At 43.6% G+C, this 8408-nt stretch overlaps 1 pseudogene across 1 annotated transcript; it reads left to right on the top strand.

Annotated features, from left to right (window-relative positions):
- Positions 1–4657: 4657 nt before the first annotated feature.
- On the top strand, positions 4658–5248 carry LOC101561359 (annotated as a pseudogene). Its single transcript, XR_001117048.1, has one exon. The product of XR_001117048.1 is annotated as a 60S ribosomal protein L9 pseudogene (transcript).
- Positions 5249–8408: the final 3160 nt, after the last annotated feature.

Raw genomic sequence — 8408 nt, 5'->3', positions numbered from 1 at the left:
TGAGGGAGGCATCTAGATCTAAGCCATATCAAGCAGAGACCCACAGTGTCCCCTCAAAGCCTTACTGTATCGAAAGCTCACCGGCCAGCTGAGGGATTCTAGAAACGGAACGCATGCTGAGGCCTGGATGCCCAGACGCACCAGGCAGGCTTTGACAGGCTTTGACACTCTGAGGGGGTGCCGGTGGGCAGTGGGGCCAGCAGGTGTGCCGAGCACTGCCAGGCGCTCTGCCAGAGTGCCGCGGGCAGACAGTGGGGGGGCAGACTCATCTGCAAGGCTGGGATCTGCCCCTCACACTGCTCATGGGGAGCCATCGGGGTGCAGAGTGAAGCTGGGTGACCCAAGCTCCCCCTGAGGCCCAAGTTTTTCTTAGTACAGCTGAAGCTTCTCACCTTCCTGAGAAGGCCATGCACCCAGGCCCCAGAGATCCTCTGCAGAAGGTGTGAAGTCCTCGCGTCCAGCAGCCAAGTGTGGGGCTATGAAGCTGCGGAGGTGGAAGAGGCAGATAAAGCCCAAAACTCAAGCAAAGCCAAGATCACATCCCTGAGAGGTAGACACTAGCCAGAGGGATCTCCACACTAGTAACTAGCAAGTCTTCCCACTCTAAGTGAGCCCCAAAGTTCAGCATGCGCGCACATGCACGCATGCACATGCACATGCACACACGCACATGCACGCACACATAGTAATATGATAAAGCAAGACAGTGTCTCCAAAAATTCCAACCCCCCAAAACAGTTATCCAGTGGGCATCTATCGGGAGAAAATTAAAAACCCAAAGGCTGAATTGTATGAAGTAATGAAACAAAAAAAAAAAAAAAAAACCCAGATCAATAAGGTATTTGGCAAGCTCAAAGATGATGTAATAGATAATGGACTTAATTAACAAAATTATCAGTGAGTTTAAAGAATACAGTAAAAAAAGCCAGATGAGCTAATCAAAATGACAGCGAGTATGAGTGGCCAGTCCACAAAAAGGAATCAAACAGACATCCATAAGACAGAGACGGTCCCCTGAAAGCACGCGCACAACGGCGGCCTGCAGGGACAGCGCCTCGGGATGAAAAGCAGGGCCGGCTCCGGTGGCCGCAGCCGGCAACACCCTAAAATTACCGACCGTCAGAAGCTGATGTAACAGCTGCTAGATGACACGAAGTTCTGCCAGCTGGAATCAGAGAGCAGAAGACGAGGTGAACGCCACACGGAAACCTGTGCACCGCCAGCAGCACTGAGGTCTCCCAGTGCGGAAAGGGTCCCGTGTACAGGCACGTGAGGCACACGGACCCTAAAACACCAGCAGCCACAATCAGAACAGACGCGGCTTCTCGGCGACCAGTGAGAGCTAAGATCCCGGAAGCCCAACACAAGGACACAATTTCTAAAGTTGTTTGAGATAAACAACAAATGGCCTGTGGTCGATCTCGCTGAATTACTACAGATTCTGAACACAAATCTTAGAGTCCAAGAGAGCTTGGGGGAAAGATCTTTAAAACAAAAGAGAACAACTTTCAACTCAGATAATATGTCCTGAAAAATTATCTTTCAAGACTGATAAAGAAATCATGACCTTCCACAACACAGACATGAAGGAGGTCTGATTTAAACACAACATACACAGATGCGTGACTACCAAACCAAGCCACGCTACAAACGTGCTCAAGGATATCCCAGATAGAGAGACGCTGGCCTCAGAGAGCCCCCCGCAAAGGGCACGGCTGGCGCTTACAGAGGAAATCGGGACTCAGCAGCACAAAAAGAAACAAGGACAAGAACCAGCGAACGCCTCGCCTCTCGGTAATAGTTCCCACTGCAAACCGCCTCAACTCCCCAGGCGAGAACCACAGACAGAAAACTGGATCAGAAAACAAAATCCAGCAGTATGCTACACACAACAAATACATTTCATCTTTAAACAAGCCTCTAGGTTATAAATCAAAGGACAGAGAACAATTTTTCAAGTAACAGGAGGCTGAAGACAAGCGAAAGTAGTGATCCTATTTTCAGAAAATTGTGGAACTTAATCCAAAACTGACCAAGAGACAAAGTCACGATGCACTAATGAAGGGAACAATCCAACTGGAAGAAATAACAACTGCAAATACATACACCAAGCACTAGTACAACAACATAAGACAACACTACTAAACATAAAAGGTTAAAAAAAATACAGTCACACTTTTAATAGATCAATTAGACAAAAAAATCAATAAAGATATCGAGAATTGAAAGACATCTTCAAAAATTAAATAAATATCTACATATATATATATATATATATCTACTTAATAGAAACCTAAAATAAAAAACAAAAACAGAAGATACATTCTTCCCAACACACAGAAATTTCTCAAAAACAGATCACCAGTAGGCCATAAAGCTTGCTTAAATAAATAAAAATCAAAATAATCCCATGCATGTTATCAGGTCATAGTGCAATGAACGTAGAAATTCCTAGCAAGAGAAACCAGTGTGTAAACACATGAAGATCAAACAATGATCATGAATAATCAATGGGTCACAAAAGAAATCAAACACTTTCTATAATCAAATGGTAATGCAAATACAATAAAATAGACCTTATGGGCCACAACAAAAGTAGTTCTAAAATGGAAAATTATGGTTGTAAATGGCTACATCAAAAAAAGAAAGAGCCAAAAAAAATAACATATTGATACACCCTAAGGGGAGGGGGGACTATTCCAAACCAAATTCAAAACTAGTACAAAGAAGGAAATTACAAAGAGCAAAGTGGAAATTGACAACATTGAAACAAAAAAAATACAAAGAATCAATGAATCAAAGACTTTGTTCTTCAAAAGGATAAACAAAATACACAAACCCACAGCCAAACTTATGAAAATGAAAGAAAAATCCACATCTGTATCATTAGAAATGAAAAAATCAAAATCACAATGGCTATCCCCAACCTCAGAGTATTATAACCTCTTCCAAAATCTATAATCTTGGGCTGCCCGAATAGCTCAGTGGATTAAAGTGCCTGCAAGCAGGTGCAGAGGCTGGGAATTTGCTCCCCAGGCCTGCAGTGCCGGCCCCGCCCCTGGGACTCACTGAGGTGACAATTGAGACTGGGCATGGTGGTGCGCATGTGTAATCCCAGCTCTTGGGAGGCTGTAAACAGGTGAATCACTACAAGTCTGATCTAGTAGTGAGACCCTGAACACCCTGTAGGCACTTCCCTAAAAAATACAATAAATAAATATCTATAATCTAATAAATTGGAGGATGTACCAGAAATGGACATATTTCTAGGTGGATATGAATTACCAAAACTAAACCAAGAAGATTTAAAACTACTGAACAGTACAGTAATAGGCAATAAAATTGATTCAGTAATAAGAAAGCAAAGCCCAGGACTCTGGACACACTATTGAATTCTGCAAGAACGTCAAGGAGGGCCTAATGTCCATACTCCTCAAACTCTTCAACAGAGCTGAAAGGAAAGGAGTACTGCCAAACTCACTTCTGGGAGCTAGCATTACCCTGATACCAAAGCCAGGCAAGGACTTTAAAAGGGAACACACAAGCCAATCTCTTTTTTTTTTTTCCATACTTTTATTGAGAAACAAATAGCAATGAGACAGTTTCAAACCAAATTGGTAGGACAGTTTCAATAATTAACACATTGCATACATTCTTCCTAGTGGTTAATTGCTGTACAAGATGCGGACATGATATCCTATTTACAAACACCATTAGAACAAATCCCTCTATTCATTAAGAGAATGTAACTATATATCTATCCTAACCACTTTGAATACACAGATACAAAATGGATATTCATCTGTATCCCCTTTTTTTGTTAAGTTCCGTCAATTGAAAATTATAGGTGTGTGAACTCAGCAAAATATATTCTAAAAGAGTCCAGTAGCCCATAATAGTATTGGGTCTTCCGCTTCACTGGCAATGTCAGCAATTGTTGACCTGAGTCCCCTACTGCTCAACATAACAGCATGGCTTTACTTTTTTTTTTTTTAATTTTATTTATTTGTGTGTGTGTGCGCGCGCGTGTGTGTGGCCAGCTCAGCCCACCAGGGGGCGGGGCTGGCTGGCATGTGGTGCTGGGGGATTGAACCGCGGTCCCTGCGCTTTGCTAAGCTTGTTCTAAGTAGGTGCTTCAGACCACTGAGCCATCTCACCAGCCCATGGCTTTACTTCTTATATTTCATTTTTATACTTTTCTGCTGGATGGTTAAGACCAAGGTAAAGCAGGACCTATGCCGCAAGAGTTGTAGCTTTTGGGTCTGAGAAGGTCAGTGAAATGCCCTCAGGATATATCCTGAGATCCTGTACCTCAGATTGGAGAACCTCTGTCAGTGCAGCCATGTGGATGCGTCACGGCCATTGCTGGGCCAGTGTGCTCTCTGTGAAAGCCTGAGAGAGTGTCTTCTCTCCCTGTGACTCTCCTTGGGCACACTCAAGCCAATCTCTTTAATGAACGTGAATATAAAGGCCTACAACAAGACACTGGCGAGACAAAGCAACAACCCTTAAAAGATCATACATCATAACCACATTGACTTCAGCCACAGGATGCAAGGACGGTTCAACACCTACAAATCAATAAATGTAAATATGTAAACAGACAAAATCCATATGATCATCTCAATCAATGCAGAAAAAGCCTTTGACGGCCGCATCTCCCGCAAGAATGAAGACCATTCTTAGCAATCAGACAGTCGACATTCCAGAAAATGTTGACATCACTCTGAAAGGACGCACAGTTATTGTGAAGGGCCCCAGAGGAACCCTCCGGAGGGACTTCAACCACATCAATGTGGAACTCAGTCTCCTTGGGAAGAAAAAGAAGAGGCTCCGAGTTGACAAATGGTGGAGGATCAGAAAGGAGTTGGCAACTGTCCGCACGATCTGTAGCCATGTACAGAACATGATCAAGGGGGTTACACTGGGCTTCCGTTACAAGATGAGGTCTGTGTGCGCTCACTTCCCCATCAACGTCGTTATTCAGGAGAATGGGTCTCTCGTTGAAATTCGGAATTTCTTGGGTGAAAAATACATTCGCCGAGTTCGTATGAGGGCAGGTGTTGCTTGCTCAGTATCTCAAGCCCAGAAAGATGAACTAATCCTTGAAGGAAATGACATTGAGCTTGTTTCAAATTCAGCTGCTTTGATTCAGCAAGCCACAACAGTCAAAAACAAGGATATCAGAAAATTTTTGGATGGTATCTATGTTTCTGAAAAGGGAACAGTTCAGCAGCCAGATGAGTAAGATCCAAGAGTTAATCCAGCCGCAGAAACAAGCTTCTGGATTGTAAAGCTAATCTGATATTTTAATGAGACAATAAAAGATCTTTATTAAATAGAAAAAAAAAAAGAAAGAAAAAGCCTTTGACAAAATCAAACATCCATTTATGATTTTTTTTTAAACCCTGAAGAAAATCTACATAGAAAGACCTTATTTTCATCTGGTGAAAGCAATTTATGGCAAACGGATGCGAACATCATACTAAATGAGGAAAAACTGAAAGTTTCCCTCCCACATTCAGAACAAGGACAGGCTGTCCATTCTCACCACTCTCTTCAATACCGTAAAGTCAGTCCCCAACTTCCTACATCGACTTGCAAACTTTCACAGGTGCGCTGCATAAAACTCACTTTGTCAGCTAACGAATTACTGACTTAGAAACAATTCCCTCAGAAAGGAGCCCATTTATAAGTTGGAAATTTACTGTACTCGAAACGTTAGCACACATAGGAAAAAGTCAAACTAGCATTATTTGCAGATGACATGAACTTGAACACAGAAGGCGCAAAAATTCCACGAAACCTTCTAGAACTAATACATTTGGCAAGGTACCAAGACATAGAATCAACACGCAAAAATAAACGGCATTCTTACTCACCAACAATGAACAAATTGATAAAAAAAATAAAACAATACTATACAATGGCTTCCAAAAAGCAAATACCTAAGTATCTAATTAATGAAGGAAGTAAAAGACCTCCATAATTAAAACTGTAGTACTTTGAGAAGGGAGAGCGAGGAGGAGGACACCAGAAAATGGAAAAGACATACCCTGTTCTTGTACGGGCAGAACGAATACTGTCAGAAATGCCGCGTTACCAAAACTGACATCAATTTAATGCAATCCCAATCCAAATGCCAAAGCATTCTTCGCAAAGCTAGAAAAACATAATGCTAAAATTTACACAACCTGGAGAATCCCAGAATAACAAAATCAGTCCTGGGCAGCAAAACCAAAGAAGTAGCCCAGATTTCAAGTTTTGCCGCAAAGCTACAGTGATAAAAACAGCACGGCATGACACGTGGCTCAGTGGGACAGGACCCAGGGGCCAGAAACAACCCCAGCCATCTAAGCATTGACAAAGGGGCCAAAAACATCCGCTGGAGAAAAGGCCACCAACAAATTATGCTGGGAAAAAGTGGTCGCACACATGCAGAAGACTGAATCGAAATCCATCTCTCTCACCACACTAGACATCTAAATGGATCAAGAACGTAAAGACTAAGCAGAGACAGCGAGGACACAACAGGAGACGCTCCCGCGGCACAGGTACAGGCAGGGGCAATGCCTCGGCGGCGCACACGCCACGGCCGGCTGCTTACCACGGATAGCTGGAAAAGGGTGGCCGGCACTGGGGTAGCTGCAGACTTTCTGAAACGAACCCCAGCGGCACAGGGAGTAGTACGAAGAATCAACAAATTGGATTATATCAAGTTTAAAATCTTCATAGCAAAGGAAACCAATAGAATGAAGCAACAACCTGCAGGCACGTTTTTACCTAGCAAGCCTTAAGACAGAGGACCTAGAACGTATAAATAATTTTTTAAAGACCCTTCCCAAAGCAAAAAAAGACACACACACAAAAAAAAAGGGCGGGGGGCAACTGAAAGGAATAAACACATCTCAGAATACAAATAGCCAATAAATACATGAAAAATATTCGACATCATTAGATAAATGCAAATTAAAACAAAACTGAGATTCTATTTTACTGCAGGGAAAATAGCTATCATCAATACTAAAAAAAAAAAGTTGGAAGGCTTCGGGCAAAGCGCCCTCCTACACTGTTAGCGGGGGTGTACACTGGTACAACCACTATGGAAATCAGTATGGATTCCACAGGGCCGGCAAGATAGCTCAGCGGGCTCAGTGGTCACAGGCTTCGTCAAGTGCAGGGACCTCGGGGCGCACGTCACACCAGCCCCACCCCGAGGCACACTGAGCCTGCGACCTAGTACCGCGTGGTGACGCACCCTGTAATCCCAGCACTGGGGACTCAAAACAGGAGGATCACTACAAGTTCGAGCTGCATAGTGAGACCCTGTGCCAAATACGCAATTTTTTTTAATTAACATGGATTCCTCAAAAATATTAAAAATTCAAAGCCCATGTGACCCAGCTTTTCCCCTTGATATACTCCTAAGAGTTAAAGATATTATGGCGATCCACACACACCCATGTTTGCAGCAGCACAACAGCTCAGTATTGAAAATGGCCTGTATGTTCATCAACAGGGGAGATGGCTCAGTAGGATAAGTGCTTGCCTGCCAAGCGCAAGGGCCTGAGTTCAATCCCCGGTTCCATTAAAAAAATAAATAAATAAAAAATAATTTTCTTAACAGGAGAACGGATAAACTAGTGCTTAGCGAAATACGTTAGACACAGCTGAACTATCCCACGGCTTCTCCTTATGAGATGCCAAAGAAGAGGAACAGTACGGAGCTCTAAAGATGGGGAGTAAAGAGGCTGAAAACAAGGTACGTGCATGTACCCACCTACCTCTCAAGATGAGCACATCATGTACCGAAACACGTACCAATAAAAAGACCACTTATGTCACAGATGTGGGTCCTAACTTAGCTTCACAGTGATAGCTGAGGAAGTGCCAGTCTAGGCTGCTTCTTTCAAGAAAGAAAAAAAAAAGCAAGTTACATTTGCATGTTTTCTTTGTACTTAGAAATTTTATTCTAATTAAAGCATAAATTTAACATCATGAAATCACCATTGTTTAAGAGATTAAATAGAAAAGCCCGCATATTCTCTGACCATGAAGTGTGCGATCCGATTTTTTTTTCTTTTTTGGTGGAACCGGGGATTGAACTCAGGCCCCTGCGCTTGCCAGGGAAGCGCTTATTCCACTGAGCCATCTCCCCGGCCCTAAGATCTGATTCTAACAACTCAAAAACCGGTCAAAGTGAGCTCATGGCGTTCAGCTCCAGAAGCCAGCAGGACCAAGCCCATGGCGAGGAGCAAGCAGGCCGGTGGCCTCCAGGTCACCACCAAGAGGCCAAGGACAACTGAGGGAGGAGTCACAGAAAATTCCAGGCCGGGCAGAAGGCGGGAAGGAGGGCTTCCCGCACAGCTGGGCAGGCGCACAGGGGGGCAGGGGGCAGGGCCAGGCGG

The sequence above is a fragment of the Octodon degus genome, unplaced genomic scaffold (assembly GCF_000260255.1).
Source record: "Octodon degus isolate 3935 unplaced genomic scaffold, OctDeg1.0 scaffold00027, whole genome shotgun sequence".
Taxonomy (NCBI): Eukaryota; Metazoa; Chordata; class Mammalia; order Rodentia; family Octodontidae; genus Octodon; species Octodon degus.
The sequence above is the reverse complement of the archived record's forward strand: the minus strand, read 5'-3'. Positions and strand labels throughout refer to the sequence as shown.